The sequence below is a fragment of the Neolamprologus multifasciatus genome, chromosome 3 (genome assembly GCF_963576455.1).
Source record: "Neolamprologus multifasciatus chromosome 3, fNeoMul1.2, whole genome shotgun sequence".
NCBI classification, from domain to species: domain Eukaryota; kingdom Metazoa; phylum Chordata; class Actinopteri; order Cichliformes; family Cichlidae; genus Neolamprologus; species Neolamprologus multifasciatus.
The window spans coordinates 6,152,159-6,168,686 of record NC_140441.1 but is presented as its reverse complement, the minus strand read 5'-3'; the positions used below and the strand labels follow the sequence as shown (position 1 = coordinate 6,168,686).

The following is a 16,528-nucleotide window of genomic DNA, read 5'->3' as shown; positions in this document are numbered from 1 at the left end:
GGTGACTACTTTTACTTAATTCAAATTCCTTCAAATTTTTGGCTCCTCCTTTCACTTCAGTGTATTTACTGTATCCTTGAAGTCCACATGTTGTTTTTTAATGAATTCATTTTGATCCACATGTTCTGCAGCTGTTTTCTTGTTGATTTGAAGTTTGTATTATGAAATCCTGATAATATAAAAGTGTTAGTTATATTTGATGAACTCTGTGTAAGGTTTTTCTTATTAAACAGTTTGGTGTGAAAAATGAAGAAATGGTCTCAGAACAAGTAGTTTGAGCCATGATTTCCGATTCAAACTAATTTAACTGTTTTCAGTGGTACATGTGGAGCTTTATCAGAGGAGGAGACTCGGCTGTTCTCCACTCACACTAGTGATGGGATTTCCGGCTCTTTTTAGAGAACCGGCTCTTTCGGTTCGGCTCACTAAAAAGAGCCGGCTCTTTCGGCTCCGAACCGGCTCTTCAGGTTGTTTTGTTGCTTTAATTAATTTATTATTAACAATAATATAAAATTATGCAAAAAAGGAATTACTAACGTAAAAAAAAGTGGTTTTATTTATATATGTTTATATATAAATATATGCGGTGGCCCCTAGAGACAAAACACGTACAAACTCCAAAACACATTTCTAGCATAAACTGAACTTCCAAAGCAGAGCTACTAGATCACTTAAATTACACAATTGAAAGCATGTGTGTATTGTTTGTGTATTTATACACAGGCACTCATATATATTCAAATAATTTAAAAAAAAAAGTTCATTTACCTGTTACTACCACACACCAAATCCGGTCGTTGGTACTTGCTGGCTTGTGTAGCCACTAGGTAACAAAAGCTCAACACTGTGCCCAGCATCTTGGAGCACTTCTGTTGTCTTTTGTACGTGTTTTGAGTTTTTACGTGCTTCTGAGTTTTTACGTGCTTTGGAGTTTGTACGTGTTTTTACGTGCTTCGGAGTTTGTACGTGCTTCGGAGTTTGTACGTGCTTTGGAGTTTGTACGTGCTTCGGCGTTTGTACGTGCTTCGGAGTTTGTACGTGATTTGAAGTTTGTATGTGCTTTGTCTCTAGGGGCCACCGTAAATATACTTTTATTTATTCACTCCACATAAAATGTAATAAATAAATCATATAATACAAAAGTCAACTATTCACATTTCAAATTTTAACTATTTAAATTTTCAGCTTTTTCCTTTTACAAATTTAAAGTGAAACAACACAAAACACTGCAAACCACAACACAATTAAATATAAATTAAAATATGAAAACAAAAAGAAGATGCATATTCTCTGTCATATGGGCCCGCATGAATAAACTTTCTGAATCCTTTATCATCTGCAACCGAAAATAGTTGTGGATGATTACTATACCTTTCTAATGTGACATTGTTGTCCCTGGCTCTCTTTCTCTCTCTCTCCCTCCGGCTCTGTTCCTGTACTACAGTAACTAGTGTAACTAGCTAGTGTGAGTGTAACTACCGCCCCTCCCCCCTCTGCCCAGCGTAAAGCACAAGGCTAGCGTGCTGAGTGAAGCGGAAAAAAGTGCGAGAGAGAGGGTGAGAGAAAGGAAAAAAAAAAAAAAACACGTGACGGCTCGCGATAAGGAGCCGGCTCGCGTCGTTCACGTCAAAGAACCGGCTCTAAGAGCCATTTCGTTCGCGAACGACCCATCACTAACTCACACAGAACAGGGTTCCTGCAGCTCATTAAAAACTCTGAAATGATCTTCAAGGACAAAACTATTTGATTTTTCTCAAAAACGTGCTGTGGGCATGACGTTTTTAGAGAGTGTGTTTAAGATGCATTGTGATTAACATCTCACACATTCCAATAAAGCAGATGTTCCTGCATTGCAACAGCGCTTTGCAGATGTGTTCTCCCCCCTGCCCGTGTGCACGACTCTCATGGAGCACCACTTTGAAACGCAGGTGATTGGCAGATTCCCTTGTCTGCAGAGTCCAAAGACAAAAACGGCCTCCTCCACTCTGTATGGTTCGTACCAATTCGTCACACTTCCGTTTGGCTTGTCTGAAGCCCCGGCCATTTTTCAGCACCTCCTGTAGTGATAGCTGCGTCTTCACACTGCATATGCTGTTTCCTACCTGGATGATGTCATCATTCATAGTGATACCTCGGTGGAGCATGTGCAGTGGTTGGTCACGGTCCCGGATTCCCTGAGGCAGGCAGGGCTGATGGCAAACCCAGAAGAAGCGTGTGGTTGGATGGAGGGAGGTACAGAGTTCTTTGGTACAATTTTGAGACCCCATTTGGAGGCTGATTACACCACAGCGACTTGATGAAGGCTGTCCCAATTTCAAATGCGGCTGGAAATGCGCCCTTCATTTCCCTGGACTTGAAGGGTGAGTCAGGTGTATCATTCACTAAGATTCGTTACATGGAATGTAAATGGAGCTGGCTCCAGAGAAAAGAGGTTAAAAATATTTAACCAACTCAAAAAACTACAGGCAGATGTTGTCCTTTTACAAGAGACCCACAGACCTCTTAGAGGTTCGAATGAACTTAAAACACTTGAGTTTCCTAATGTGTTCTCAGCTTGTTATAATTCTAGACGAGGCGACCTCAACCTTGGACTAAATGAAGAAATGGATAGGCTCAACACAGCAGGAAATCAGCGTAATTGGCAGTCCACAAATATAATCAAACAGTATATGAGCAACTTTGGTCTTTGCGATGCATGGCGCTCCCTTCACCCCACCATTAAGGAATATACTTTTTTTTCACATGTTTATCACTCCTACTCTCAGAGGGCAGACTTCCATCAAATATGAATTCTGCAAACATTAATCTCCTGCTAAAACCAGGCAAAGACCCTGTATATCCCTCAAGCTATCGTCCAATATCCCTTATAAATGTAGACCTCAAAATAATCTGCAAAGCTGTCTCGAAGAGACTAGAGAAAATAACCCCCCTCTTAATTCATCCTGACCAAACTGGTTTCATAAAAGGTAGGCACTCATCAACAAATACATGTAGATTACTTAATTTGATAGACTACTCATACAGTAAAAACCTTGAAACTACAATATTTTCTTTAGATGCAGAAAAAGCGTTTGACAGAGTTAACTGGAAATTTCTATTTGCAACTTTACACAAATTTGGTTTTGGAACCTCTTTCTTTAACTGGTTAAAAATATTACATAATTTCCCAACAGCTTGTGTCAGAACAAATGACCACTCTCCCCTTCACTGTTTGCAATTTTTATCGAACCACTAGCAGCAGCAATTAGACAGAATTCAGCAATTAAGGGCATAAAATGCAAGAACGTGGAACATAAAATCAGCCTTTATGCGGATGATGTGTTACTCTTTCTCCAAAATTCACAAACCAATATCTCTGGGGTGATTGAATTGATAAACTCTTTTGCAAGAATATTAGATTACTCAATTAACTGGTCAAAATCTATAGTCCTTCCGATTAATTGCTCCTTCCATAATTCCTCTTCTACTCCACTGCAATCGGGAAATATAAAATATTTAGGTATTAATATTTCTCCCAAGCTTGCAGATCTAACTAAATTAAACCATATCCCACTTTTAAAGAAAGTAGAAGGTGATCTGGCTAGATGGAAATGTCTACCCATATCACTCATAGGAAGGGTTGCTGCTATAAAAAATAGAATAGAATAGAATAATCCTTTAATTGTCCCACAAGGGGGAAATTTGGTTGTAACAGCAGCCAAAAAGACAAATATACAAACAAACAGTACACAGGACACGGAACAGAAACATACACAATTTTTCTTACATATTTACATTAAGGACAATGGTTACTATAAACAGAGAGTACTGTACAGTTATTAAATTAAATAAAAATAATTACAGGTAAGAGGCAAACCAGGTTGTAGTGCGAATTGGTTAATTAACTAACTTATTGCAGTTACAGCATTGATGTAAACATCTATGTTTGTTGGGAGCAGTTCAGATTGTACAGTCTGACAGCTGCAGGGAGGAAGGACCTGCGGAAACGCTCCTTCATACATCTAGGATGCAGCAGTCTGTCACTGAAGGAGCTCTGCAGTTCAGCAACATCTACATGCATGGGGTGGGAGACTCTGTCCATCAGAGATGTTATTTTGGCCAGAGTCCTTCTGTCTCCCACCACCTGCACTGGGTCCAGGGTGCATCCCAGAACAGAGCTGGCCTTCCTGATGAGTTTATCCAACCTCTTCCTCTCAGCTGCCGATAAACTGCTGCTCCAACATACCACACTGTAAAAAATGACAGATGCCACCACAGAGTCATAGAAGGTCTTTAAAAGCACTCCCTGGACTCCAAATAACCTCAGCCGCCTCAGCAGGTAGAGTCTTCTCTGACCCTTCCTGTAAAGAGCATCAGTGTTGTGGCTCCAGTCTAGTTTATTATTCAGGTGAACACCCAGGTACCTATAAGAGTCCACTATCTCAATGTCCACTCCCTGGATGTTCACTGGTGTCAGTGTGGTGGGTCTGCGTCTCCGGAAGTCCACCACCAACTCCTTCGTTTTCCCGGCATTGATCAGCAGGTGGTTCTGCTGACACCAGTCAACAAAGTCCAGAGTCAACTGTCTGTACTCTGAGTCGTCCTCACCTGTGATGAGGCCGACTATGGCAGAGTCGTCAAAGAACTTCTGTAGGTGGCAGCGTGGGGAGCTGATGGAGAAGTCTGCAGTGTAGAGGGTGAAGAGGAACGGTGCCAGCACAAATGATGGTATTACCAAAAATGAATTATTTATTCTCAATGATCCCTGACATATTACAAAACAATAATATGATAAACCTTTCAGATTGGAGTGGTAAAGGAATCAAATATGTAGAACATATACTAGAAGGAACAGAATTTATTTCATTTGACAGACTAGTTACACAATATGGGATCAACAAGAAAAGATTTTTAGAATATCAACAAATTAAATCCATAATAAAAAAGATAAACCGGGTCAAGTTGAACTACAAACACCACCAGGTGTGGTTCAATTTCTTACTCTAAAACCCCCAAATTACTATCCAAAATATACAAAATGCTTTCTAAAACAGATGAATCAATATCACTTCCTATTGCAAAATGGGAAGCGGATTTATCAGTTGACTTAGACCAAAACATCTGGTCTCAGATTTGCTTAAAAACCTTTCATCTAATCAGAAATCCCAGTCTTCAATTAATTCAATACAAAATACTACATAGAGTGCACTATACAGGTCATCGGATGTTCAAGATGGGCTTTACGTCTACCAACAACTGCTCACACTGCCAAACCAATTCACCGGACAATTATATCCACGCTCTTTGGTTCTGTCCACCAGTTCAGAAGTTTTGGCGCGAGATATGTGAAGACTTATCAAAGTGTCTGAAATGTAACATTCCAACTTCCCCCTTAGTGTGTTTGTTGGGCAGCTTAGATAATGTCACTTCAGAAAAGCATATAGCCCATATGGTTTTCACTACCCTATGCATAGCCAAGAAAACAGTCCTCATGAACTTTTCCAGTTCATGAGGACTGTTTTCTCGCCGGTGGATCGAGCCACCTGGGGGGCTCTTCAACTGGCGGGGAGGTTGTCACATCTTGCAGGAACTTTCCTCTCTCAGGAACTCTCTCTGCAAGAGGGAGAGATACAGGAGAGGTGGAGAAAGATCTCAGCCTGGGCGTCTATTGTCTTATGTAGTCTGGAAGATGAGTGGATGATGGGGTGGGTGCAATTTCTCTGTGGTGGGGTTGGGTGGACTGCCCCGGGCTCTGTGGGGCCAGGCGGCGCCGCTGCACTGGGCCCCAGTTCCGATGGGCCTGGGCCCCCCTTCCCTGGCGGGTCGCGGAGTATGGGGGTGCCTACTGGGGTCAGCAGGGGAGCTGGCCCCAGGGAGGGTTCACTTGCTCCTCCCTTCCTTCCCTCCCCATCTCCAGCTGCCTCCCTCTTCCCGCTCCACCACAACCACCCACAAATGCAGGGCCTTGGAGTAGGGGTGTGTCACCAGGGTGCAGAGGAGGTAACCCCCCCTCCTCTGCACCCTGGGGGGATGGGCACGCTACATGGAATCCCAATTACCATCAGGGTGTACACCTCACCCCTGGCGTCGTTGCCCACCTCTCAATTTTAAATACACGTAGACATTGAGGGCTAGCAGGAGAGGCTTTGCGCTTACCTGCTGCTCTCTGGCAGGTAGCTCCATGCCCTCCTGGGTTTTAAATGCACCTTAGAACACACATACATCAACACTACAATGAGCGGGTGGAGGGAGGTTTGGAGTCTTCTCACACCCCCGTTCTCTGCGGCCTGCTGGACCGGGGGGGCTAGGAGGAGGAGTTGGCCGTCCGACTGGGGTCTGAAATGTGGGGCCTCCCTGCTGCTGCGGAGTCAGGGCGGTCTGGTTCTCCCCACCACAGGGAAAAGGGTAACACCACCTGGGTCTGGGTGCAGTTCCCCCCTCCAGGGGCAAGGGTACCTAGACCCGGTTCGTAGAGTATGCTTGGGGAGTGTGATTGTGTGTACAGCGTCTCTTTATGTCTGTCTCCACGTAGGTTGAGTGTGGAGTAAGTGCATATGAGAGTATGAGGGTGGGAATGGATGTTTGTATCTGTGTGTGCATGTATGTCTGTGTCTATATGTCAGGTTGGGTATCAGACGCCACCTCTCCGGGGACATCTCAGGCCCTCCAAGGTTTGGAGGCCTATCTCCCGCCACCACTTCCCCTGCCGGTGGCGGACTCCCTCAGACATCGGTGTGTTGGTGGTTCTTTGTGTCCGGGGATGGGCGTCCAGGTACACACCGGCTCACTCCTTGGCGGCTGCTTATCGGGGCCTGGAGCCTGGGGCTCGCTCGGGCCACTTCGGAGGTGGGGTGCCCCCGGCCTCTCGGCCTGGGGCTCGGTCACTCAGGCACAGCTGGCTGACGGCGGAGCTCACGGGCACGTCACTGCAACCCCCTCCTGGCTTCTGCTCCACGGCTGCTGAGTGACCCCTCATCTGGGACTCTCCTCAGCTCTTTCTGGGAGAGTGGCACAGTTGCCCCTCTGTTGGTCTTCCTTGGTCTCTTGTGTTCTGGGGGCCTCTGGATGTCTGGAGTTTTGATCTCCGCCATACCTGCTTCATGCCCTGGAGGACTGGGCAGTGGCTCCCCACACCCTCTAGCAGATCATTACATGAAGGAACCTTTTAAAAAACAAGCGCGTCCATGCTCACAGGTGTACACACGGGTGATCACACACACAAACTACACCCTTTTTGGCTCCTACTTCAAAGTACACTGTGCGCTGTCGATCTTACATGCTGCACAATAATGTTTAATATTTAGTATTTACTGTCATATTCCCATATATCATTGTGATGTTGTTTATTCTATTACTCTCGTTTTCTTCTGCTTGTTGTCTTTTTTCTTTCTCAACAGGTGATCGAGGTGATCGATATATGTATTTTTTTTTTCTGCTTATTCTGTTGGCTTTTGTTTTTTGCCCTTCTCCCCCGTCCCTCTTCTCAGCTGTTTTTCTTTCCCTCTTTCTTTCCCCCAGTCAAGTCTGTCCCGTATTCAGCAAGTGAAAATAAAATAAACAATAAAAGGTGAATCAAATGGAGCATTACAGCAAGGCTGGGATGGTCAATTTGGTAAAGTAAATCCGTTGAGCATCTTTCTTCGCCTTTAGACAATAATTCTGATGGCAAAAGAGCCAAACGGGAAAGGCAAAAAAAAAAAAAAAAGGTGTATCATTCGCCGCCCAACATATCCCAGAATTCATAGCGCAGCTTTGACTGTGGCTAATTTTAAAAAAGTAAAAAACGGCAGATGGCAGAAGCATGGTGGCTGAAGAGTAAACTTTTAAATGTAAGTATTGAATTTTTCAACTTCATCAGTTAACGCTGTCCATGCAGATATTATAGATTTGTAAAAGATTACCTAAAAATCTTGTCAACACAAAGTTCTTTATTGACAGGCAGTGGGGAGAGGGGACACTTGGGCAGTGCATTTACTGCATATAATGTGTTATCAACCTTTTCTCATTACCCACAGCTACATCCACTTCTGTTGGGCATAGGCTACTCACTAGGGCGTCACTGATTTCTATAATTGATTTGATTAAATTCAATTTTGACTTAGTAACTGTTTCAAAGTAACTGAGGATAAAACACAGAAAAACAGCAAGCTAAGCGTTTTTCAATTTGGCATAATTTTAAAAAAATGTATTAAACAGCAAAATGAAGCTTTCTTTTGGTCGGAGAGGAACAAAAGCTGCAGCTAAGAATCAGTGAGATGTTGACTTTCTGCCCCAACGGCATGTCCGTGTTCATGTCGTCGGGTGAGAAAGATGACATGTCACTGATGCATTGGATCCGCGCTTTGTGTTCACGTCTTTGTGTGGAATCTGTTCACCTGCTCTCATTTATTGTTTTAGCTGTTTGGTGGTCATTGAAATAGTTTTGTGAGCTCCCTGCATTTCTGGCAAAATACATTTATATTTAGAAATCGATTCAGGATTGAATGAATCAATATCTCATTAATTATCGCGTTATTAATCGATACCGACTTGGTATCGCAAAAAATAAGAAGCGTAATTCATTTCTGCTTGGTTTCACATAAACTGTATTATTAAGGAAAAATAAGTGGGGCTCACCTCAAAACAATCAGTATAAGGACTGACTGGAGAGTTTTAGGACAGAGCCAAACTTTTGGAACTGAAATAACAACTTTGAGCGCATCAGAAACTTGTTTTGATAACATTTCCCCCTAAAACAATAAACTGTCCTCACTATCACAACCACAGCAGGAACAAGACAAGATTTTTTTCTGTGGTAGATTTTGTGCGCCACAGACTTTGTAATTTACAGTTGTGTCACTCATTTAAATCTTCTTCTCCTGAAAGTGAAACACTTACATGTCAAAACTTCAGTCACAAACTGACACTGAGTCACTTCAGTAAATCCAGCAGCTTTTTAACATCAAAAGACATCTTTGAGCTGCTGCAGATGTTAGTAAATCTGACCCTAAAGGTTCCTTCTTTTTTAAAATTCAAACTTTGTAATGAAAGGATATTTTTAACAGGCTGTTCTCGTTTATATGACCTCCATAAAACAACAGGGTTAGAACACATTGTGACGAAGTAAGATGTTTGTTTTGTAGTCCATCTTCTGCACAATGTAGTTTCAACAGGCGGTCATCCGGTGTCACGTTGTTACAGAGAGACGAGTGTAAGGCTGTTCCAATTCTCAGCACCGCTCCTCTCTTTTCCTGAGTCCTTAGCTCTCCTCCCCACGATGACGTTTTCATCGAGGCCAAGGAAAAGAGTTTAGGAAAAGGAGATAGGCGCTACTTTTGAAATAACACCCCACGTGGTTACCTTGTGACGCTGAGTCACGTGACTTCGCAGCAACAAATCACAGCAGAGCCGGAAAGGAGGCGGAGCAAAGTGTCTGTGCAGGAGAGGAGAGTCGAGCAGAGAGAGCTGCTTTTTCATGAAACGGGAGTAAAGTAGTAAACTTACAGGAACATATACCACTACCAACGTTTGGATCGATATCTGCATCGATCTGCACACCCTTGTCTCCTGGATTGTAGCTGAGATCAGCGTGAACCACGTGGGTCTCTGCTCCGTCTCTGTGTTTCTTAAGACTCCCAGCTTCATCACGGAGTTTCTCTCGGTTTGTGGGCTCATCTAAAGGTAAGCACCGAGCTAATTTTAATGCGGGTTCAGTTTATGTTGAGTTTAGCTCTGTTGAGAATAATAGATTGCTTGGTATACACTGGAGTTAGACAGACTGTAGAGTTTGTGATTGCTTGCAACATTATGAAATGGCGGTTGCTAGGGGGTAAGAATACATATAGAAAAATAGTCTTAGAATATTAACAAAAGGATGGGGTGCAGTGCAGGAGAACCTTCAACCCCCACCTCCAGGACAGGAATCCACAGGTACAAGCCTGGGGGAGGCTTGTTTAGTCTTAATGTTTATTACGTATTATACACAAATGCAATAAGCAGGTGCTATAGGCATTTGGAAGCACCTGTATATACAATTCTAACATGTGATTAACTATTAGTTACTCAGTGTCACTCTTTCTATGCAAAACTAAGCAACTGAAAATAATCAATACTGCCTTAAAAGTGCACATATGTAATTGATATAATTACGTCACCACATCTGATTAGAGTAACATTAAGCAGTTTTATATTACACAGAACAACCACAACAGAGCTCTACAATTAATAACATCTAATTGCAGTCTGACTCTGACAATGAGCTGAACATCACTAATCATTACCGGTGCCTTTTTTGAGTCTCTCTGCTTTCCTCTCAATTTCTTTACATTATTTAAAAGTCTTATTAAAGTGACCTTTTCTCTATATTGGCAATGTACATCTCTGTTTAGAGCTGTTTGCACTAAAGTAAAAAGCACCATCACTTCATTCGGATACCCTTTCGGCGCCAGCTGCAGTCACAAGGCTGGAGCCGAACAAAAACACCCTGATAACGACTGTGTTTAGACTGTTCTTCCCATTCCATGCAAGGCCACCTGGGTTGGCTGGAAGAGTGTTTACTTAGCCTAGCAGGGCGAAGGACACTGTCTAAGCTGAACTCTGGACCCGCACACACATACATATACACTGATATGCACACACTCATCCCCCCCTCTCTTTCCAAACGCCTTTGATGCTTGTTCCCTCCAGAGGCGGAGGCAGACATTTGATACACCCGGGGCTTAGCCCTAAAGGGTAGTATGCATGTGGGAATTTGGGGGGGGGGGGGGGGGGGGGGGTGTTAGAAATGACTGAAAAATTAATAGCCTCTGTTTTGAGTTTTGTTAAAACAGGACTACAACAGTTTAAAATCAGGACTACTTAGGATTTAACCAAGACAGAACCAGAATCAGAACTAGATGATAGTAGCACTAAAAATCCTCATAGACCTGCACTACACTTATTATTATAATTCTACCAAAGTCCACTATTTAGATTGAGAAACGTTTATATAATTATATAGGGGTGCAACGATACACAAAATTCACGGTTCGGTTCGATACTTTGGTGTCGCGGTTCAATATTTTTTTCTATAAAAAAATGTTCATGCTTTTTTAATTTGTCATTTATTAAAATTATAAATATATATTTTAACTCAAACGTACAGTTTTTAAATTTAATGTTGCTGAAACAACAAAGGGATAAAATAATAAATCTATCTGATCAAGAAATCACTCATCTTTGGATGAGTGATTCTTTCTTTCTCTGTTCCTCGTTCTCCCTCTTTGTGCTGACAATCAAGCCAAACACCAACATCATCAAATATACAGTTGAAACCAGATATTTACATACTCTTCAGATAAAAACAGATACTTTTTAATTGTAACATCAAATCAGACTAAATTTTTTTTAGATTGATAAATATAAAAAACATATTTGTTAACTTTAAGAGTAAAGAGAGAAACTGTCTGTATTTCTTAATTGTAAATGGCACCAAATTGTATTCAAACTTGAGCCACACTTATGGATCTCCACAATTCTGTTCCTGGTGTTTTTGTTGACATCTCTTGATTTTCCCATTTCAAAGAAACAGGCTCTGTGTTTTGCCTTATATGCATCCACAGCTGTGCCACCAATTTACTCACATGGACTCTACTAACCTATCAGAAGCTTCTTCAGCTCAGAATGGAAACGTCTGCAGTTTTCTTATTAATTAACAATAAACTTAGTGTATATGTACTCCTAAATTTGATGAAAGTGATAAAAAAATAGAAGCTCTGTCTCTCTTTATTCTGACATTTAACTAATTCAAAAGATATTTCAATATTTATTTATCCAAAACAAAACAAGTTTACTCTAAATTGATGTTGTACAGTAAAAAATGTTCTTGTGTTTTCCATAAAGTGTATGTAAATATCTGGTTTCAACTGTGAATATACTGCTGTGTATTGAAGTTCCTCTTGTTTTGCACAGAAATAAACTAAACAACATACAAAACATAATATATAAAATAACATCTACCAGAGTTTTTTCTTTGAAAGTAGCCCCTTATGTCCATTCTTGTATATCAGTGCATTATTGAAACCGATTTATTTAGCCGTGGAGGGAAACAACTGAAAAAATGAAATAAACAGACATGTAAGCTAAGACTCTCTAAAGAAACAGCGTTGTTGTTGTTCGGCTTTTCATTTCGCCATTTGTTGATTCACTCGAAGAGCAAGTAACGTAATATGGGTCAAGTGATCCATTTGATATCAATCTTTCGTGATACACCGCCATATTTACATTATTTGTACAGTACGAATGATTTGCTTTGGTACCTGGTTGAACTTTAGTTCTCCTCTGTCTGCCTGGCTGCGTTTCTCCAACAGCGCACTCGCATCGCAGGCAGCAACTCCCCCCGCCACCTCGCTCAGTCGCTTAGTGTCTGAGCTCAGATCATACCAATATTAGGAGGATTTATGCACAGTCGTAAATTCCCACAGTGTGCGCTATGTGCTTCGAATATTGTGTGTAGTTTTTGTTTTATACAGTTGTCAGCCAGGCATCTAACTATGAAACAATTACACTCCAAAAGACCCCGGGCTTCTGAAAAAACAACCCGGGCTTAAGCCCAGTAAGCCTCCCCCCCACGCTCCGCCACTGGTTCCCTCCTGGGAACACGGCGGGTCTGAGCCCGCGCTGGAATGGTAGTGCTGGGCAGGATGGCTGCTGTGTTTGCTTCGGATTACTCTTCACCCCCCACCCGACTCTGTGGCTTGTCACCAATGACTTTATAAAAGATGGACGACGCGACACCGCCTCCTCCCATTGTGCAAAAATGAAGCTGGAATATCCCGCTTGTGGAGGCTGCCATCTTGCATTTTTGGAGCTAGAGTCTGCGCAGTAGTGACTTGAGGTGGAGCGACTGCGTCACGCTCTCGTCCACACACCCGCTGGACATGACCGCAAACACGCCCCCTACACTTTTTACATAGCCCGGCTGCTCCAGTTTTTTTGCTGATGGGTTTACCGCGACTGACGACTTGTTAAATTAAGGTAAATACAACCACGTCACTGTTATGAAAAAAAAAACACACAGCTTAACATCTTATAGTTCTACAACAGCTAAAATCACTCTGTTGTTAATTCGTTTGCTAGATTAGTCGCTAGCATACGCAATGTGTTGGGGGCTTGTTGCTAGCTAGTTAGCGATGCTACACACCTGTTACTCTAGTCTGTATTATGTAATGTTTCAGCACTCCTTAGGTTTTGTTATACATTTTAGAAAGCAATAAGATCAGCTACACACTCCACAGAGGCCCAGAGTTACTCTTAATATAAAAAATGTGATGCTGTCCTTCGAGGTTTTAGCATTTAAGACTGTGAGTGTAATGGATTTAAAACTGTTTAAATCTTCAGAACCGACTACAGTCAGGTAACATGGAAACTTTAAAAACAGCAGCAGAAGGTTTCAGTAGTGTACTCTAATTTGTTCTTTTCATTTAATAATAGAGTCTATATTATATCAACGGCTACATTCACCCTGGGGAGAAACTAGTGAGGCAGACCATGAGGACTAAGCTGGGTTTCTGGGTCCAGAGGTTTGGAGAAACGTCTTTCCTTTCTTTCATCATCACAGCTGTCCTGTGTCAGATGTTCTGTTGACCCACTGAGAGAGGCTTATGGGCAGAAATCTGTGCCATCAGAAACTGAATATGAATAAGTTAAATTTGAATTTGAATTGCTCAGATTGAATCTGAATTGTAACTTGAATAAATGCTTTTAAAAACTGAATATGAATTATCCTAATTTGAAATTCAATTCATTGGTTTGAAAATGATCATCACTAAATTGAAATTGAATTTTATATTTTGAAAATGAATTAATTTGCTTTGAAACCGTATTTTATCCTTTAAAAATTTAGCTCTCGAATAATTTCAGATTCACTTCTCACCATTCAGTTTCAGTTCTACAATTTAATTTCAGTTCCAAAATTCAGTTTTTTGAGACTTACATCCGGTTCCGGTTCAAGAGTAATCGAGCGCAGATTAATAGAACTACGTTTTACTAGCGGACCGAAAGTGTTACTGAGGGGAATCTACAGCAGGCATGTGCAGAGGGGGAGCTGGAGGGGCTTGAGCACCTGCCCCTTTCCTGTTGGGTGCTCAAAGTGCCCTTTTGTTGAGGCAACTTTTAAAAAATTTTTTTTTTCTTTTTATGTGTGTGGGCGTGCGGAGTCCTGTCTGTGCCCCTCAACAATAATATATACTATTAATCACATTTTTGCTAAATAAAAGGATCTGGCTTGCATCAGTCACATGATCACATTTAACCAATGATCGCTCTTGACGGCAGAACGCGCTGGTTACGAGCCGGGAACGAGCTCACAAAGAGCACGCGCATTTTTTGCAGTCCGGAGCTGTAGGAGAAACACAAATTAACTCAGAGACACAGACTTACTATATTTCTTCCATACAGACTTATGCGACAAAACCAGTAAGTAGGTGTACAGCGTACACTGTAGTCTATAGCACACAGGAGTATTGGCTTATTACGTACACGTTGGTAAGTTGTCTTGTGGCAACTGACGAACTGAAACAAATGAGCGTGCTGTGTGTGCAACAGCGCGACAAACATTACCTGTCCTTTTATTAACTGCACATGTAGTGCTGGTCATAGCTGCTGGCTACCTGGGTAAGGGTGTCAAGGGTCTGTAGCTCTGTCCACCGTTTTAGGGAACATATTTAGTTTTAAAATAATTTAACTTATTCATATTCAGTTTCTGATGGCACAGATTTCTGCCCATATCGGCTTCATTTAAGAAACACCAGGAAGACCGAGCTCATGGCATTGATCAAGCGGAACTCATGTTTGTTTGATATGTTTATTGATTAGCATTCAAATATCTCAGTGAAGACAGAACAAAGATTTACCACAAAGCAAGAAAGCATGAGACAAGGCTAATCAAAAGGTATTGGCTGAAGCATTTGCTTATTACGCCAACCCTTTTAACAAAAGATCTTTTAGCATGCAGCTCCTGTACACAGGGCTCGAAGCAAATAATAAATTTCAATTCAATTCAATTTCATTTATATAGCGCCAAATCACAACAAATGTCGCCTCAAAGCGCTTCATAGATACAGAGAGAAAAGCCCAACAATCATATGACCCCCTATGAGCAAGCACTTTGGCGACAGTGGGAAGGAAAAACTCCCTTTTAACAGGAAGAAACCTCCGGCAGAACCCGGCTCAGGGAGGGGCGGGGCCATCTGCTGCGACCGGTTGGGGTGAGAGAAGGCAAACAAAGCAAAAACAAAACAAACAAACAAACAAACAAGAAAAAACACCACCACCTTAGTAAGTAACTACATCAAAGCAAAAGAATCAAGAGGTTTTCTGTTTTTTGTTTTTGTTTTTTTTGTTGTTTGTTTTTTGCTCTTTTCATTCTTGATATATATATTTTTCTAATACTCTATTTTTAAACATATTTTTAAACAAGGAAAATGAACTACACCTTTTTAAATCACTGTCATAACTATTCCACAGGTTAACTCCTCTAACAGAAACACATCTCTGCTTTATATTTGTCCTTATCTTGTTTTTTTTAAAGAAATCTGTTCCCCTTAAGTCATATTGACTCTCTCTGACTTTGAACAGCTTCTGAGTACTGGGGCAAAGCAAGCTATTTTGTGCTTTATACATTATCTGTGCCATTTTATATTCAACTAAATCATAAAATTTCAGGGTATTCAGATTAATAAACAAAATGTTAGTTGGTTCTATATAGTTTGATTGGTTTATAATTCTTATAGCTCTTTTTTGCAACTTGAAAATAGGAAGAGTGTTCGTTTTATATGCATTACCCCATATCTCCAGACAGTAAGTCATATATGGAAGCAACAGAGTACAATAGAGTGTGTATAATGATTTTTTGTTCAGGACATGCTTTGTTTTATAGAGAATAGCAATGGTTTTTGACATTTTTGTTTTCACATGGTTTATATGAGACTTCCAACTCAGCTTATCATCAATTATCACTCCAAGAAATTTATTTTCGTACACTCTTTCAATTTCAATTCCATTAACCCTGATTTTAGATACATTTTTCATTTGTCTAGTGCCAAAAATAATCAATTTTGTTTTCTTTATATTTAATGATAACTTATTTACATCAAACCAGTTTTTTAATATATTTAACTCCTTTTCCGCTGTAGTCAGAAGCTGTTCCAGGTTTTTACCTGAGCAATACAGAGTGGTATCATCAGCAAACAATACACATTTTAACAGTTTGGAAATGCTACATATGTCATTTATGGCTAATATAAATAATTTAGGGCCCAGCACAGAGCCCTGAGGAACACCACAAGTTACCTTCAACTGCTTAGATTTTACATTATTGAATTCGACATATTGATATCTGTCATCCAGGTAACTTTTCATCCACTTGTATGCTAACCCTCTTATGCCATATCTCTCTAGTTTATTCATTAATATAGAATGATCAATCGTATCAAACGCCTTTTTTAAGTCTATAAAAACACCAACAGTATATTCCTTATTATCTATAGCATTAGATATCCCTTCTACAAGTTCCATCACTGCCATCGAAGTG

The 16,528-nt window shown here is 41.1% G+C and overlaps 3 protein-coding genes and 1 long non-coding RNA gene across 5 annotated transcripts in view; 3 read left to right on the top strand and 1 right to left on the bottom strand.

Moving 5' to 3' along the window:
- The window catches only part of LOC146521278 (uncharacterized), a 6,459-nt gene extending 6,093 nt beyond the window's left edge, over positions 1–366 (top strand). The window contains exon 4 of the mRNA XM_085155077.1: positions 1–366. This exon is cut by the window's left edge and continues 1,211 nt beyond it. The gene's annotated coding sequence lies outside the window, so the exon portion shown is untranslated.
- Positions 1–16,528, bottom strand: part of LOC146521260 (polymeric immunoglobulin receptor-like) — a 525,395-nt gene that overhangs the window by 140,286 nt on the left and 368,581 nt on the right. The gene's annotated exons all lie outside the window — the stretch shown is intronic.
- The window catches only part of LOC146521270 (uncharacterized), a 244,406-nt gene that overhangs the window by 39,644 nt on the left and 188,234 nt on the right, over positions 1–16,528 (top strand). The window lies entirely within an intron of this gene.
- Positions 9,014–16,528, top strand: part of LOC146521277 (uncharacterized) — a 58,373-nt gene continuing 50,858 nt past the window's right edge. For both annotated transcript variants that reach the window (XM_085154971.1, XM_085154970.1), the window contains exon 1: positions 9,014–9,639. The gene's annotated coding sequence lies outside the window, so the exon portion shown is untranslated. The remainder of the gene's footprint in view (positions 9,640–16,528) is intronic.